The 18,844-nt window shown below is 34.3% G+C and overlaps 1 pseudogene; it reads left to right on the top strand.

Annotated features, from left to right (window-relative positions):
* Positions 1–6,274: 6,274 nt before the first annotated feature.
* Positions 6,275–18,582, top strand: LOC113294517 (annotated as a pseudogene).
* The last annotated feature ends 262 nt before the right edge of the window (positions 18,583–18,844 follow it).

Below are 18,844 nucleotides of genomic sequence, written 5' to 3' on the forward strand. Positions count from 1 at the left end.
ATATGAGCATCCAAGGAATGAAAATGCAACTACCCCATCAAGTATGGAAACAATCATCTCTTGCCTCGTACTTCCGAGGCAGATGATATGAGTTACCATAATGTTGCAGTCACCTCACAATTAAATGATATGAGGGAAAACATTCTGGCACATCAATGCTGCAACTCATTGTGGTTGTATGTGTACGTTACTTCATACCTTGAAGGGATCAAGCACTGACTGTAGTTCATCCACGTCGGGACAAACAATTAAATCCGAGTCGTGTTGCAAGATCAAAGACAAGATATTGTTGAGCCCATATAAGCCATAGGATCTTTTACAAATGATGCGCAATAATGTGCATCATTGGCCTTCCTTTGTGTTGCACCAGGGTGGTACAAACTGGGTTCAAAACGTCGCAACAACAATTCATTAGCATCATGAATCTCTCTCGACTAAGACACGCGTCATAATAATGCCTCAGGATCATTTGGACTTTGGCAGCTAAGCAATGAAGCTTATTAGTGCATCTCTGCTATATGCACCTTCAACCAACTATCTCTCCCTATATATATCTTATTGACATTTCTACAACTAAAATTTGGGAAACATTTTGATACTCACCGAGTGTTAGATTCACTATTCATGGTTGTTGCCAAGGCCAAGTCTCATGATACGCGCTATAGAATTCTGGATCGTAAGTCAACTCGAATGTTACGCCATGATGGCACTAATTTCCTCTAGGCCAGCCACCCAACTGACATGATGCACCATGGCGGTGCGATATTTGCCCTAGGCCAATGTAGCATACGCAATGCACCATAGAAGCGTGATATTGACTCTAGGCTAATGTAACTCACGTAATCCACCATGATGGTGTGTTATTCTCCCTAGGCCAATGTTCATCTTAATACACTACCATAATCTTGAGGTGAGGCTTCATCTCATACTAACGACGCATCAATGAGAATGCACCATGTGAAAATTGCGGGTGTTACAATTTTTGTACTAAACTTTGCTAGTCGTTCAAGTTAGTCTTTAATGAATCATCTAACTTACAAGAAACAAATTTATTATCTTTCCAGTTATGAAATCCAACAAAAAAAATTAATAGTATGATTGCAGTTAGTTATTAGTGTTCAGTTTGATCTTTAGAATCACCTAAGTACTCTCACATGTAAATCAGGTTCACGGACTAGTCTCTGTAAATTTTCTGATTGTGAGAGAAAGAGATATAACTCTAGATATTATTCCTTGATTGAGATTCGTTAAGTTAAACTCTCGAAATTGTGTTTAAGTTTGTCCATACAGATCGCCTAAGAAAAATTTAGTGGTGTATTTCGGTACCCCCGCGTTTTCACTAAAGATAAACAAACTTGTTGGATTCCAGTCAATCAAGTGTGCACGAAGTATAATTACAAAGATCGAAATACCAATCAAAAAATGCTTTTGTCTTCAAATCATCGGTCTTCAATGAACCTGCATAAATAATCTTGATTCCTTTATAATCAATCACGTACAGAACTGAGTCTGTTAATAATGGATGATCACCAGCCTATCTTGAGATCTAAAAACATATATGAACTTTATAGATCCTTGATTTAGTTCGAGTGACCTTATATCAGAAGAGGATCACGGAATAAACAAACTAGGTACAATTAAGGTTCAACTATCGTTAGTCTATCAAAATATGATTCCAGATTCCCACTAACGGTACTTATGGATGCTTTTTGATCCTACAAAAATCTTTACATGAATAGCCCGTTTGGATACTCATGGAGAAGCAACTTATTTGCTTTTTTAAGTTGAAAAGTTGAAAGCAAGTTTGGGTATCTTATTTGAAATCAACTTCTGTAAGTAGAGAAGTTTCTTTTTTTTGGAGCAAAAAAATGGGCTTATGACTTCTCTCAGAAGCTGCTTAACTACTTCTCCTCTGTAATTCCAATCTATTTTATGTTTTTCTTCCCATCCTCTGTATCTTTCCAAAACAGAAAATAAGGGTAGTTGTGATAAACTAGGAGGACACAGATGATGATCATAGATTTGATGAGATTTCTATCCTTAATGTTCTTTTTAAGGTTTTGTTTCTCCTTAATCATACTGAAATCTTATATATCTTTGATTTGTTTTTTTTCTTCATGGATGTTGCTTTGGTTTATGCAGATTTGATTATCATAGAATTATAGTTAGTTGTCTGATTATCATAAAACTTGTCATCCTCCCCATCCTTTTTAATTTTTCTTCATTAGTAGATATAAATCAAAATTTCAAAAAAAAATTGATTTGTTTTACTACTCCTTTATACATAACAAACAGATTAGAGATTTTAAATCTCTCAATATGAATTATCAATTTGTTTTATAGCTTTTATTAATTTGTTTTGTTAGCATATTAATTTGTTTGCTAGTTCAGTTGAATCTTTACAACGTTTATTTTTGTTGGGATATTTATCATGGATTTCCCCCCTCACATTCAGTAAGTTGGAAGTTATAGCAAGTGGGAAGTTATGTTTATCATGAATTTTGTGAATTTACATTCAGTAAATAAGTATTTGCTTTGGAACTTTATTATAGGCTCTAGTAAATGGGAAATCATACCTAAATTATTTGAGATTTATTATTACAGAGAGAATTTTCATTTCCATGGTGAGTGAGACTGAGACACTTAGTTGCGGTGGTTAATTCAAAGTTATATGGCTAAGTACATTAAACCCACTTCGATCTTTTCTTCACGCATGGTGTTTAAGTTCTGTTATTTGACGCATGCGATCTTGTGTTAATAGGTAAAATTGATGTTAAAACCAGCATCATTATCACCATTTCCATTAAAAAGTAGATGCATATCTTCATCAACTACAAGAACATGATCAATACCATTTACATGGAGTCCAGGATTATCTTGTTCTCCATTAATGAAAGCATGATTGTAATAATTACTGAAAATGAGAGGGTACCAAGCCATCAACTTTTTTCGTTACAATAAATACATTTACTATTTGCATTATTACTAACCAATTTAATTTCCAATATGTGTGAAAAAATAATGTGTCACAATATAAACTTTTGATTTTATGCAGTGTGCATTTACACTCAGCTAACTTGTAAACTGTATGTCTAAGATATAGTCTAGAATTAAAACAAAGTTCCTAGTTACCCTTAAAGCTTATAATATGAAAGAATGCATACGATGAAAGGAATGGCATGTCACATTTTCTTAAAACTACTATGTTCCACACGTGTACTTTTGTTCTTAATCTTCAGCAGAATTTTTATTAATGGCAATACACAGTATGTCCCCTTCGACTGTTGCTATTCTAAAACATCAAAACACTAGAATTGGTCTTGTATTACCTGAAGTCGGATGGTTGTGTGTAGAGAAAGAAATGAGCAGCGCTGAGAATGAAAATCACAAATCGGCAGCGAGAATGGTAGAACTCTAAGGAGAATATAATAAAAAACCCTAAACAATGAAGATTTTTATACGATTATCAAAATAAGATAAAATTTTCATTTTCATAATGGCCCCATATCCAAAACACTTAATGTCAACTGATGCATATGTGCTTATTAAGTACTCACCTTTTTTTAGGGGAAACAGACTGCACAAGAAAGCGTCCCCTTTGTCAAGATGCTTATATAAGCTTCCGTGGATACAGACGTTCACTTTGTACTCTGGGGCGAGTTCTTATGAGCAACAATGAAATGTTTTACCTGTTCTCTTAACTTTAATACCAGTATAAGACTGCACTTTTATTTCAAAGCCCTGAAGCTCGAGTCTTCCGCGTAACACTACCTTCACATGTTCGGACGATGCCAACTGCACAATGCACCTGCCTAATGAATCTTCCACAAGGTTCGCCAGACCGAAGTGGGCCATAAGATGGACATAATAATATCAAAAAATATTAATATACATCAAAAAAAATGATAACTTATAAGACTTATCAGCAAACCATCCCATAAATATCCAGTATTGGCTTCCCATGAATCAGATAAAAGACTCAAGTTCTATCCAAGATTATGAAAGCTTTCATATCCAACGTCTCACAGAATGAACAAGAATAAAGCCTATACATATACCCGTAATTATGCTGAAGCATACCTTACTGCAAGCAACTCTCAATGACTTTAAGTTATTACCTCCTCCTTCAACAGGTACCGTTTCCAATATTTATATTACTCTCAGCTACATGGCCTCCTCCTGATGTAAATCAACCGGATTAATACCATTAAGGAGTTGTAGTTCACCTAATAAATTGTACGAACCATTAAAAAATAAAGGATTTTCTATATCTTTATCAGTTACAAGAACTTGATCAATACCATCTACATGGACTCCAGAATTATCCTTTTCTCCATTAATGAAAACATAATTATAATAATTACCTTGTTCATAACCTAATTGAGCATCATAAACATGTCACGTTGATAATCTTCAACATTATCAAAGTTTCAATCAAGAACATTACTAGGATCAGAATTCTCATTGTTACCTTCACCACCATCGCATGCACTTTCTTCATTATTCTCATTAGGTTGATGTTGATTGTGATCAATATTAGGATCATTATCCATTGTTTATTTTCTTTTGATTACACTTCCTTTTCTCACCAAGTTACTTTAAGTTTTATAGATGATAACTTTCTTATTTTGTTTTCAAGAATCTTTCTTTTTGTGATTTGGTTAAGTTCTCTGTTGTTATCTGATGAAGAAAACGAATTGTTGATAACATAATTATAACGTTCATCACTTCGTCACTTTTATAACTAACTGTGGTGGGAGGAATTATTTATTAAGTGAATAATTTTACTATATTGGCTCACGTATGTGTCATTCACTTGTTATCATCCACATTCCCTTTGTTTATTTATTAAGCTAAAGAAAAACACAGAGAGAACTTTCATTTCCATGGTGAGTGAGACTAAGACACTTAGTTGCAGTGGTTAATTCAAAGTTATATGGCTAAGTACATTAAACCCACTTCGATCTTTTCTTCAGGTATGGTGTTTAAGTTCTATTATTTGATGCATGCGATTTTGTGTTAATAGGTAAAATTGATGTTAAAACCAGCATCATTATCACCATTGCCATTAAAAAGTAGATGATTTGCTATATCTTCATCAACTACAAGAACATGATCAATACCATTTACACGGACTCCAGGATTATCTTGTTATCCATTAATGAACTCATGATTGTAATAATTACTGAAAATGAGAGGGTACCAAGTACACCGCCAACTTTTTTGTACGGCAACCTGACCATGTATGGACAAACCTAATACAATTGCAAGTAGACCAACTTAATGATCCTTGACAATTTGTATATAGAGTATATATCTCAATGTCTTCTCAATCATACAGTTTAGACAATGAAGTCCGTGTTAAAGCATTGCTCGGTTGAACCCACCAAGCGTTGGTATGTCAAGGTTGGTTGTCATAGTATCAAAACTTAAAATCACTTGATTAGATTTTTAGATTCAACTTCGTTAGGTTAGACTAGGAAGTATAGAAATGTTGAGACATACAAGTATTAGACTGAAGACCTGAAGAATCAGAAGATGTATCGACAAGACTTAACTTGTTTCCATTCATACATTTTGGTAAGAAGTTTTAGAAAATAATTTCCTTATTTCAAATAACTCATATACAAAACAGATATCCGTTTGAAATGATAATTGTTCTCTAAAAGTAAGAAACGAAGATCTTGAAATAAACTTTTTATATTAAATATTGATGAATATTTATATGAGGGTAATATTAACAACAATGTACTGTCACATTTTGATGCTTGGTTTGCTGTGGATATGAATGGAAGAAAGAAGGATATTTAGAGCTCTTTGGTTTATGCAATCCTGTGGCACATTTGGAAGGAAAGATGTTCAAGAGATTTTGGTGAAAGAAGTATGCAGTCTGATGAGCTTTGTTTACTCATTAAACAAACTCTGTTGCTTTGGTTTTTTGAGAAAGATGTATTTAGAGGGATGGTTGTAAGTCAAGTCCTCTTCAATTGGGAAACTGCCATTCATGTTTAACTTGTAGTGAATGTCTTTCCTAGGCTTGTATTTTGTTTCCTTTTTCTCTTTAATATAACCATATTTTCTCAAAAAAAAAATATGAGGGTAAAATTAGAATGTTATTTAGTGGAAAATTATAATTTAAAAGTTGGATGTGCAACAACTAATTACTAGTTTCAATATTTCACATACGTGTAAACACAATAAAAAAATATTTAGAGTATTGGTGACATATATAGCCCATATTTGGAGTCCGACTAGAGCCTCCAGGAATTATGAGATGGCCCTGCAGTCGTTTGCTTACCCGTTAGACCATTACTCAGTTGAAACCACCAAGCGTTGGTATGTCAAGGTTGGTTGTCATATTTTAGTATAAAAATTCAATTAGATTTTCCTGATTAAATGTATTAGAGACAACTTTGTTTAGTTTAGATTAGAAAGTCTAGGAATGTTAAGACATACAAGTATTACCTTAAAGACCTGAAGATTGTGAAGGTATCGGCTACAACGAAGACATCTTCCACTTGAGGTATTGTGATACTGGCTTGACCGGTTTCCATTCCTATCGTTGCTTTCAAGTCATTTAAGAATGAAAACATAGGTTACATTCAATTCTCTAGTAGTAGACTTGGTCATTTCATTATGATCAAAGTGTCAAGGAAGAATATTTGGTTACGAAGTTTAACGTTTATCTTTTGAACTTCGTAAATGTGACATCGACATAATTAACGTAACTTGTTACTTGATTGTGTATTAGATATTGGTGTGTGAGAAGATGAAGGTACCCAAATACACCACAATATTTTTGTTTCAACCTATAAGTCTTCTACCAAATGTGATCGTCTATGGACAGAGTTGAGACAATACCAAAATTCGATTCACACTTTGTGTGATCGTCTATGGATACGAGATCGAGAGAATATGACAACAAGATAACTTTTGTGATTGACTATGGGTACAAGATCGAGACAATACTACAACAAAATGTGTTACTTGATAATTGGTTCGGTAAAACCCAAACTCTATAGGATCACTATCAAGTATTACGGAGTTAACATACAAGAGTATTTTATTTTATTATAATAAACAATTATAATGCGGAAATCAAAGTAAAAGACACAACAAGATTTTGTTAACGAGGAAACTGCAAATGCAGAAAAACCCCGGGACCTAGTCCAGTTTTGAATACTCTCAGATTAAGCCGATATACAAAATCTAATACCAACTTCGTATAGTTGAGACCAGGCAGACTACCCCTAGCTACTTAGTTCCCTCAGTATCCCTGCGCCTTCGACTTATAGAGACACGCAAGTGAATAACAAGTCCTTTGGATCATATTCCAAACAACAAAGGAAGAATCTGTTTCTTAACCACTCTAATCAATCTTGTTACAGATATAGACGAGTCATTAACAAAGGATCTTCCGTTTAATCTAATAATTTTCTTTGTCTGGTTAGATCAATCTAACTTTAACTACTGAAACATTCAAGTATAAACTCGCACTCAATCAATATAGATATAAAAGAGAAATATATAGAATGTCGATCTCACACAACTAATCAATCGGATCTATCAAATACAAATTGATTCTAGTTGGATCCCAGCCGATCAAGGTTAGCGCACTAAATCCACAAGATATGAAAACTAATAAAAGATGTTCTTCGTCTTCGAATCTTCTTTTTTCTTCAAATACCTGCATAACACCACTTGAATCTCTTGTGATCAATCACACACATAATGGAGTCTGTTAACAATGGATTATCACGAGATGTCTTTAGATCTAACAATAGTTCTAAAGATTCCGTCGATACTTTGATCTAGTCTAAGTGAATCTTATATCAGAAGTGAATATTTTCAAGCATAAACAAACTAGGTGCAATCAGAGTTTCAACAACCATTAGTCAATCAAATCAAATAGAAAACTAATAACACTGCAATTATCTAGTATCCCACCAACGGTACTCGTAGAGCTTCTTGATCCCACAGAAATCTTTAAACGAGCGGTCATAAGAGATTTCACCTAATTAGGATACTTTCCTCTCCGAATAGATGGCTCCACCAGAAACAACAAGAAATAAAGTTTGCCTGGATCTTAGGATGGTTTGCTAGAAATGCAAACTTAGGTATTTATAGACCAAAGATGTTTGAACACCAAGGAATTTCCAAAACCGAAAATATTCTTAAGATATGCAATGAATGTCCAAATTCGGTTTTCCTAATTCCAATAAATGCTTGTCCAATATTTCCGAAATCTCTCAATAGAAAATCTTCAATTACTAAATGCACATTACTAGTTTTTATTCTATAGAGCTATCCATTAATTGTTGGTAATTAAAGCATATAAAACCAAAAATCTTAATCAAACGATTCTTAATTTATTTCGGCACATGATCACCTTGAGTACGAAGGAATATCTTTGAACAATAAATGATAATAGTTACTGCTCGTGTTCAAAGTATGTTGACATATTTTCACTGCAAATCCTTATTTCATATTTACATGGATTTGCTTTCTTGGAATCATTTATACCACACTTCCAAACAAGTTTAGAATTAGTTTGACAGTATTCCAAGACTACTATGTGATTGGTCATATCAAATCACAATGGTTAGTTGTGATCGGTTCTATCGAGTCACATACATGGTTCAATCGGTTGTACCAATCACTAGGATCGGTTATACCTAAATATGGTACCTACTTGTGATCGGTCACACCAACCACTAGGACCGGTTGCACCAGTTACAAGGATCGGTTCCATATACACATGGTATCTACTTGTGATCGGTCACACCAGTCACTAGGATCGGTTACACCAATTACAAGGATCGGTCACACGACACTTATGATCGGTCATACCAATTACTAGGATCGGGCACACCAATTACAATGATCGATCATACCATCTCATGGTGATTACTTAGGATCAGTTACACCAATTACTAGGACCGTTCATACCAAATCATAAGTCTAGGCATTGTGATCAGTTATACCAAGATACATAACCTGAGTTAAGATCAGTTCTACCAACTCACACATATTGGTCATCCAAAGATATGCAATGAATAGCCGGACCAACAAGCCTATTTATTTTCCTTTCAATTCACGAAACAAGTTCATGAATTTAATTTCTTTAAACAAATGTAAAACATTGTTTTCTGGGATGAAATCTTCACCATAACCCGTACACATAATTGATAGACGCATTTATGTGTCTATTTTCATCTCTTTTGTGTATTTTGTTAGTACCCATTTTTGCTTATTGTGGTGTTTTTATGTTTGTTTAGGTGTTTTTGGAGAAATACCCCTTGTGTAGAAAGAGTTGCTCAATAAGTAATGTTTTACACCCCGGAGAAATGCACTGAAAGGCACCCCAGAAATGCACCGGAAACGTCCCAGAAATGTACCGGAGGATCCCAGAAAAATTATCATTTCCACCCCAAAATTACTATTTCCACCCAAATTACTATTCGCACCCCAGCACTCTGGATAAGGGGCACCTTCTTCTCAAATTCAAATAAACTTTTTGGCGGGAAAATTGGTTCATCAACTGGCAGAATTTCAATCGACAAAATGAAGGTGTTGTGGTGCGATTCAATGGCTCAAACTTGGTAGGAAGATGTGATATAGGTTAAGGAACACGTTTTAGGCTTTTGGTTCGATCAAATTTGGCCATAATTAGCTGGACAATTCACGGAAGCAAAACAGGGAAACACGGGTTGGACACGGGATTGGAGAAGATTTGAGCGTGTTCTTCTCATGCATGAGGGCTCTAGCAACGTTTTGGGTCGTGTTTAAACACTTCTAGAGTGACCAGGATGGAAATCTATGCGTACCAGAGCAAGAATGGAAAGAAAATATTCCCAAGAATATTTTTCTTTACTGCCGAGTTAAAGAGAATTATATGGAGTAATTGAGGGAGATTCAACGAGCTGTAGGTGTATAAATATGTTCCCTAGGAGTACTAGAGAGGCTGTCGAGAGTTTTGGGGAGGTTTGGAGGCGAGCAGAGAGGCGCAGGAGGAGTTGCAGAGAAGTTACTTGCTGCTGCTGCTGCTGCCATTAACACGCCTGAAGAACACGAAGAACGGACCTGCCAGAGCAGTCGTTCTTAAACAGTGACAGCGACAGCGGATCGTGGGTCGTAGTGTGGGTCTTAAAACGCTACAACAACAGTTTATCTTTTTATCGTTCTTCCTTTTGTAACGGTGAACAACGCCTTTGCAACAGTTATTTCTGTTGCAATTTTTCTGTTCACTTGTTTTACTCCCTTTAATCAACTTTTTGAGCTTAATACATGTATTTTGAGATTATGATTAATATGAGGAGCTAAACCCCAACACTGGGGTGATGGAGAAAGCCTTATTTCACACTTGGGTAATTATATTTAATTCTTCTCATGACTTTTGCATTAATTTTAATTGAAATTATGATTTGAAAAAATTAGTTGTCATTTGATTTGATGCGGCATGCTTAGCTTAGATGATTTGATGCCTCATGCTTAACATTTACATCTAATATTTGGAGAATTTATCTTGGCAAAAATAAGAGTCAATATATTTTATATATTTACTGAGCTATAATTGTTAAAAGAATCATTATTTGAACCTTAAGAAATGAATTCGGTGGAATCCTAAACCCCAGTACCTCTTGCACCATTGTTAATATCTTTGTGTATATAATTTTTATAAATCTAAAAATCCATTACCTTCACAAGTCCGAGAGTTTGAACCTTTATTACTACAACCACACGAAAAATCTTAAATCAATAATCATATCATTATATACAAGATTATGTCGATGTCATATCTATGAAGTGTAAAAGATAAGTGTTATAATTGGTAGTCTAATTCCTTAATACTATGATCATACTATTGTGATCATGTCATATCATTAGACTATTATATACGATATGTACAGTATATACAACTTTGAAGTTACGTTTTCAATATAGCACGACTTGAAAGATACGTTAGGAATGAAATAGTTCAAGTCAATATTACTAACCTCAAGTGGAAGGATGATATCGTCGTTGTAGTTCGTTACTTATTCACATTCTTTAGGTCTTTGGAGTAATACTTGTATGTCTCAACATTCTTATACTTTCTAGTCTAACCTAAACGAAGTTGACTATAATATTTAATCAAGCGACTCTAAATGAGTTTTGATACTAAAATATGATAACCAAACTTGACATACCAACGCTTGGTGAGTTCAACCGAGCTATGCTCTAACAATCTCCCCATTTGTCAATTTTAGTGACAAACCTTTTATTACATATGGAGCTAAACGAATTACAAATAATTCATTCTCCATACGCTTGATTCCAAGTTTCAATAGCACAAAACCTGGATATATTCAATCAATTAATGTCGTTGTTGACATTTGAATAAAAAAAGCTTTTGCTTCCCCTAAAGGGAAGTTAGGTAAATATTCAATTTTAACATCTTTATTATTCCCCTTTTGTAGTAAGAATTATTGCACAACAATATGATATATTTCTCCCCCTTAGTCAATGCTTTACTCTTTCATTAGATATAATGTTTAAGCACAATTTTCCTTTACTAGTGATTAAAAATCACTTGTTTACTCCAAATATTTTCCCCCTTTTTGTCACAAAATGACAAAGGTTCGAGCAAATAAAGGACAAACCGAAAAGATCTTACAAATCTAAAAGACTTGTAAACAACCTATAAGAGTTAAGCATGGAGATTTCACATACCATTTTAGATAACCAATATTAAAACCGAAACTACAAATTAATTTAGTTTCAATATGTTATCAAGGAAACAATTTCCCGAAGCAATTTTCCCTATAATCCAACAAATCGACTAAGATACTTAATTCCCTTGTTGGACCGATTGCATATGTACAATCGCTTATTTCAATAAGACCAAAGAAAGATCAGAATTAACTTTATTTTTCTCATCGGGTTCTAATTATTCATACATTGACTTAGACCTTTCCCTTTAGACAAGAAAAACACTAGTTAGTTAACTAGTTTTTCTTGTCAAGGCATTCAATTAGACTTGAATAACCGAAGCCTCCAATTTTATAAGTCTAACTAAGATCAGAATTAACTTAGTTTCTCTTTTTCGGAATCAATTGGACTAAGCAAATGATCCCGTATTTTGTTAAGCCTCAAACAATAGATACAAACCAAAATAAATTAACTTGCACAATTATTTTCTTAACCGGAAGCAATTAAACAAATATAAACATTACAACACCGCAATTGCACCGAATTTCATTAAGCAAAAACACTTGATACCCAACAATAAAACAAATTCACAGTTATGTTTTCAATATAGCACGACATGAAAGATACGTCATGAATGAAACAGTTCAAGTCAATATTACTAACCTCAAGTGGAAGGATGATGTCATCGTTGTAGTTCGTTACTTCATCACATCTTCAGGTCTTCGGAGTAATACTTGTATTTCTCAACATTCCTAGACTTTCAAGTCTAACCTAAACGAAGTTGACTCTAGTATTTAATCAAGAGACTCTAGATGAGTTTCGATACTAAAATATGACAACCAAACTTGACATACCAACGCTTAGTGAGTTCAACCGATTTATGCTCTAACAGTGTGATTTCATCCTAGGAAACTGTGTTTAATTACATATATTTAAAGGAAATACATATACTAAACTTGTTTCGTAATCAAAAGGAAATCAATAGGCGTTTTGGCCCGATTTTCATTGAAGATCTTGTGGGTGACCATTTCAAACCTAGGTAATAACTTCGGTAGAATCGATCTTGACTTATGTTGAGAACTATGTAGAACCGATCTTTACCTAGTTTGGGATATGCGGTAGAACCGATCTTGACTTATGTTGAGAGCCCTGGTAGAACCGATCCTTACTTATTTGGGACACATAGTAGAACCGATCTTAACTATTGTTGAGAGTCTTGGTAGAACCGATCCTTACATATATTTGGATACTTGGTAGAACCGATCCTAGCTATTGTTGGGAGTCATGGTAGAACCGATCCCTACCTATATTTGGAGACTTGGTAGAACCGATCTTAACCTATTGTAGGAGTCATGGTAGAACCAATCCCAAGAGAAAAACCGATCCTTCATATTCACATATTACTTTACGATTCTGTGTGAATTTGGAATTAGGGTTTGCTAAATAGGAAAATTCTAGATGTCGATATATATTGGACATGGATACAATTCTTATCTTTTATTGTCCAGAGATATTCCTTGATACTCAAGGTGATCCTGATCTGAAATATTGAGAATCTTTTAATGAAGATTTTCGATTATATGCTTTTGATTTTCCAGCAAATCAAAAAACATATCTCTTGGAAAGTTATATTAGTTAAGTGCTAAACTAACATTACATGTTTTCTAATGAGAGATTTCAGAATTATATGTTGGATATTAGTTGGAAATACGAAAACCAAAATTAGGTACTTATTGCATATCTTGAGAATATTTTTGGTTTTGAAATTTTCTTGTTCTCCAAACGGTCTATAAATAGTTGAGTTTGCATTTCTTGAAAATTATCCTAAGAGACAGGCAAACTTCATTCGTGTTGTTTCTGGTGGAGCCATCTATCCGAAGAAGAAAGTACCCTAACTAGGAAAAATCTCTTACGACCGCTCGTTTAAAGACTTTTGTGGGATCAAGAAGCTCTACGAGTACCGTTGGTGGGAAACCAGATAATTGCATTGTTATTTTAGTTTTTGATTATTAATTTGATTGACTAACGGTTGTTGAAACTTTAATTGCACCTAGTTTGATTATTCTTGAGAGACTTGTGTCCTAACATAAGGGTCACTCAAACTAAATCAAAGTATTGACGGGATCTTTAGAACTGTTTTTAGATCTAAAGACAACTTATGATCATCCATTGTTTACAAACTCCGTTTTGTGTGTGATCGATCTTAAGTGGATTCAAGTTTGTGGTGTGCAGGTACATAGGAAGACAATTGAAGATATGGAGACAGGAATATTTTTTCGATTGGTTTTCGTATCTCATAATTTGTGCACACATTTTGATCGAATAGGATCCGACTTAGATCCGGTTTATCTCTTGATAGATTTGATCATAAAGTCCTTTAGATCAGCAACTATCATTTGGTGGTATTCTTTAATATATCTAAGTTATTGATTTGGATTGATCTTACCCGACAAAGGAGTTTACTTGTTTAAATGGAAGAGGCTTTGTCAAACTCAGCAAATATTTTTCTAAAATATTATTGGAGTATTTACCAAACAACTTTGTTCGTCTACTGTTTGGAAGACGATCAAAAGGAGTTGAGTGCTTAAGAATTTACATCGGTAAAGCAACTTAAGATAGTGATTTTCTGTCTTAGGATTCATGTGCGTGACTAGTAGGTTGTAGACGCGGGGATACTAAGGTAAATAAGTAACTAGGTGTGGATTACTTGGTCTCAACTATACGAAGTTGGCTTTGTACTTTGTGTAGCGGCTTAATTCTGGGAGCATTCAAAACTGGACTAGGTCCTGGGTTTTTCTGCATTTGCGGTTTCCTAGTAAACAAAATCTTGTTGTGTGATTTACTTTTATCTATCCCAATTATAATTGTTTTATTATAATTAAAATTAAATACACTAGTACATTAAATTATAATCACTTGACATTGATCCTATAGTCAATCGATCTTGTACCGTAACTATTATTAAGTGAATATCAAGTTGTTATAGTGTTTCGACTTTGTCCATAGACGATTACACTTGGTATCGAACTTATAGGTTGATACGAAAAACCATAGTGTATTTATCCTTCCTCTCTCATTTCTATTACTAGCTAGATTGTCTTACGTAAAATACCCTCCTTCAGTACCATCTTCCTTCCTTCTACCTCTCTTTCTCAATATCAATCCCACTTTGCTTCAATCTCTTCCATCATTTTTCAGCGTTACGGCTTTTGTTCATGGTTTAACGGGCAAATTTGCACTTTTGTATAGATCAGTACCACTTCAACCTCGTCTTCATATTGCGTGGATTTTCCTTTCTGCACAAGTGACTGTTAGTTTGGGGATTAGTGCCATTTTATTTTCCGGTGTTTGGCCTGATTATGATCATGGTACTAACAAAAGGATGTTGATAAACAGGCTTGTTTTCTTAATTGGTTTGCATGAAACTATGCTTCATTGGGGAAAAACTGTCGTAAGACCTGTTGTGGATGATACAATTTTCGGGAAGCAGGGAATGAAAAATGGATTGAAAAGGTGGCAATAAGCGTGGGTATTGGTGGGTTGTGGTTGTGGAGTTTAAGAGCCAAGGTTGAAATGCTAGTTCTCCGCGTAGAAACTAAAAGAGAACTTTTAAGGGCAAATTAATAAAGTAACCAACTTCAACACCCCTAATTAATAAACCGGCCGTTTTCTCAAAATGTTTTATAAACTGGCCTTTCCGTTATTTATTTCATACGGTCCCACCAAGATGGTCCAACAAGTTGACTTAGTCAATTTCTATACTTAAAATGACCACCATATCCTTCATCTAACCCTTGTATCTTCTCTTTGGTTTTTACATTGTCGAGAGTCTATTTTGAAAAAAAATTTCTAAAGCCAGGAACGGAGAAGCAGCGACCTTCATCTTCTGATTTTAGTTAGAGTTTGCAACAAATGGGATGAACCACCAGAAGATTTTCTTTGTCTCAACTGTTCTTAGTCTCTCCCTTTCTCTCAATTGTTCTTAGTCTCTCTCTTTCTCTCAACTGTTCGTAATCCTTGTTAATTCAGTTAGTTGTATTTTTTGATAATACTTTAATTGAATTGATTCAGTTTGAGACAATGGGTTTGTGTTAATTCATCATATGCATGTTCGTTTGGATCTAATTTCAACAGTTAGGGTTCTGGATGTTGCATTGGGGATTCCTTAATTAGGGTTCTTCAGAAATTAGGGGATTGCGTTAATTAGGATTTTTAATTTTATCAATTAAATGGGTACTGCTGCCATCATGATTAACAGTGGTTGATAAGAAAATCATTTGGGTTTGAATCAGTAACAATTTGGTTGGATTTTGGATGAGTTTTGTTGCTGGTATGGTAAGCTTTTAATTGGGTATTTGATTTCAATTATTGTTGCAGAGATTTGATTTTCATGCACATAAGAATTGATTAGAGTTTAGTTATGTTGATTTCAAAGGGATTTGATTTCAATTGTTCACTTGTAACAGGGAAGAGATGGGGTCTGCTAAATTAAACAAGGAATAGATGAAGAGGCTCATTTATGTATGTGCATGTGTTGAAGGCATTGATTTTACAGAGAAGTTGCGCTGTTGTTGTTCTAGTGGAGTTGCAGCTGGAGTTGTAGGTGGTTTCTGGGTTGGCAAGAGTTATAGAAATGGAGATGGTGGTTAAGTTACAGATGCAGTTTTGTGGATTCAGCTACATATGAGCATTTGAAGTCAACATGGGGTCTGGTAGCTATGGTTTATACTTTATGAAGATATTAGAGGTGAGGATTTGTTGCAGCTGTTGTTCAAGAGGTGATGTTGCAGGTACTCTGGTGTTGCTGAGTATGGAGAAGGGAAGGAAGATGTGGAAAAATTTACAAATCCCATGGTTGTTTTACACACTCAACATGTATGTAGAAATGCCTACATAATGATGTTCTTCACTTGGTCTGAGTCACTGAGTTGGCTCGAAAACGACTCATGTTATTAACTCGACCTAGTCAATCCATGTGAGGGTCTAACTGTCTTTTACTGAGTAGGATAACTGACACATAAGCATTTAACTGATGTTACCCATTTTATTCAAAAAACGGGACGGAAAAAGTCAGACTCGGCCAGTTTGTAAAACAATTCAAAAAAACGGCCAGTTTCTTAATTATGACCCAAAAAGTTGGTTACTTTATTAAAAAGCCCAACTTTTAATTGGTTTGGGTATTTCTGATTTAATTAGTTTGTGGTTGTATTATCTTACTGTTATAATTGGTGCGCTGAGAGTTGTCAAGGGTTTACTTTGGTTTGTCAAAGATTTGTTCTGTAGAAGACCACGACTCAGCACCAATAGAATAGTCCTTGTGAAAATGACAATAAGGTCTAAACATCAGTCCTTGTTGCATTTTTTTTTACTCCATCCAAACCCTCTACATCTAACTCTTTTCAAATTTTGCAATCCAATATAAGGATGCCATCCATCGTCCAAATCCAACTCACAAAAGATCCAATGAGTGCCATTCATATATTTAAATTTTTTTTCAAAATATTTTAAGTTCTTTTTTCTTTTGTTTTTTATTTTTTATTTTGTAAAATGAAATAGACAAAATTTTAAAAAAAGACAAAAGATGAAAAGTGGAAATTACATTTCATTATAGTAAGGCCCGTTAGAGCAACTCTAATAATATTCAATGGTGGTAGTGAAAGAAGCAGTGGGTGGTGGAAATAGTGGCGGGTATTTGTGAGTGGTGGAGGTGGTAACATTATTGGTGGTGGAAAAAATAGTGGGTGTGGACGGTTTTTATTTACAGTGGTGGATGATAGTGAATGGTAGTGGACAATAATAGTTTTGTGTCTTTACAATATGAGCAACATTTTATTGTGATAGATGTAGTTAACTATTTTTAGCACAACTGGTAAGGACAAAACACAAATATTTTGAGGAGGATACTAAATCATATAAGACAAAATGATCCTGACCGCCGGATCACCCAAATGGGATCCCAGCTATTCATAGTACCCGATCGAATAAATCACGGTTTTTACTATTAAAATAAAACTGATTACATTTCTAGAACACAAAACAAAGTTTGGACAAGTTAGGCTAGATAAAGAACGATCAAATTTATATTTGCAGAACATAAATCTACCGTTACAAATGATCAAAGCTAAATCCATGGTTGTGGTTTGCTCTAATTAAAATCAATCATCAAGAGTATTTTGATTAAATTATTAATCTCTCATAATGGATAATTTATTAAATTTTCGTCATTAAATGTCCACTTAATTAATCTAATAAATATGTATTTTGACATTAATAAATAATTTTAAAAATTATATCGATAGAAATTAATGGTTAGCAGTGGAAGAAGTAGTGGTTGTTAAAAGCGGTGGTGGTGGAAGCGTAATATCAGTGGTGGTGGAAAAATGATGTCGATGGGTGGTTTTATGGTGGTGATGTTGGTGAATAGTCGTGGACATTATTAGTTCTGTATATTTATAACATATGCAACATTGTATCATGAAATATGTAGTTGGTCATCACGATTGAAAAAAACATATATCATATTTTGAGGATGAGACCATACCATTTAGAAAAAATGATCATAACCGCTGGATCACCTAAATGATACCCTGCTTCGTTTACTACCCGGTTGTATAAATCATGGTTCTAACCGTTAAAATAAAATTGATTGTAATACAACAAAGTATATAACAATAAAATAATATAATGGAATAAATTAATTAACGATAGACGGCCAACGGGTGGTAGGTGGCGGTTGTGGTGGAAAAATAAATGGTAGTAGATGCCTTTGTAGTGGTGGTGATGGTTGGTGAGTAGCAATAAGCTATGTTAATTTTGTAGTTCAGCCAAAACTTTATTCATGATGTTTGTGATTCAAAATCAAAGGTACAACAAACGGCCAACGGGAGGTAGGTGGCGGTTGTAGTGGAAAAATAAATGATATTAGATGGCTTTGTAGTGTTGGCGAAGGTTGGTGAGTAGCAATAGGTTATGTTAATTTTGTGTCGCTACAAAATGGGTAACATTATAAACTAAAAGTTGTGGTTGATCGTCTTATTAGTTACATAAACTCGGCTAAATACATGAAAGATCAAAAAATAATATAAACCACGATATGTCGTGTTATATAATTACTACAAACAAACGTGCAAAAGTCAAAATCAATACACAAAAA

The sequence above is a fragment of the Papaver somniferum genome, chromosome 7, assembly GCF_003573695.1.
Source record: "Papaver somniferum cultivar HN1 chromosome 7, ASM357369v1, whole genome shotgun sequence".
Lineage (NCBI taxonomy): Eukaryota > Viridiplantae > Streptophyta > Magnoliopsida > Ranunculales > Papaveraceae > Papaver > Papaver somniferum.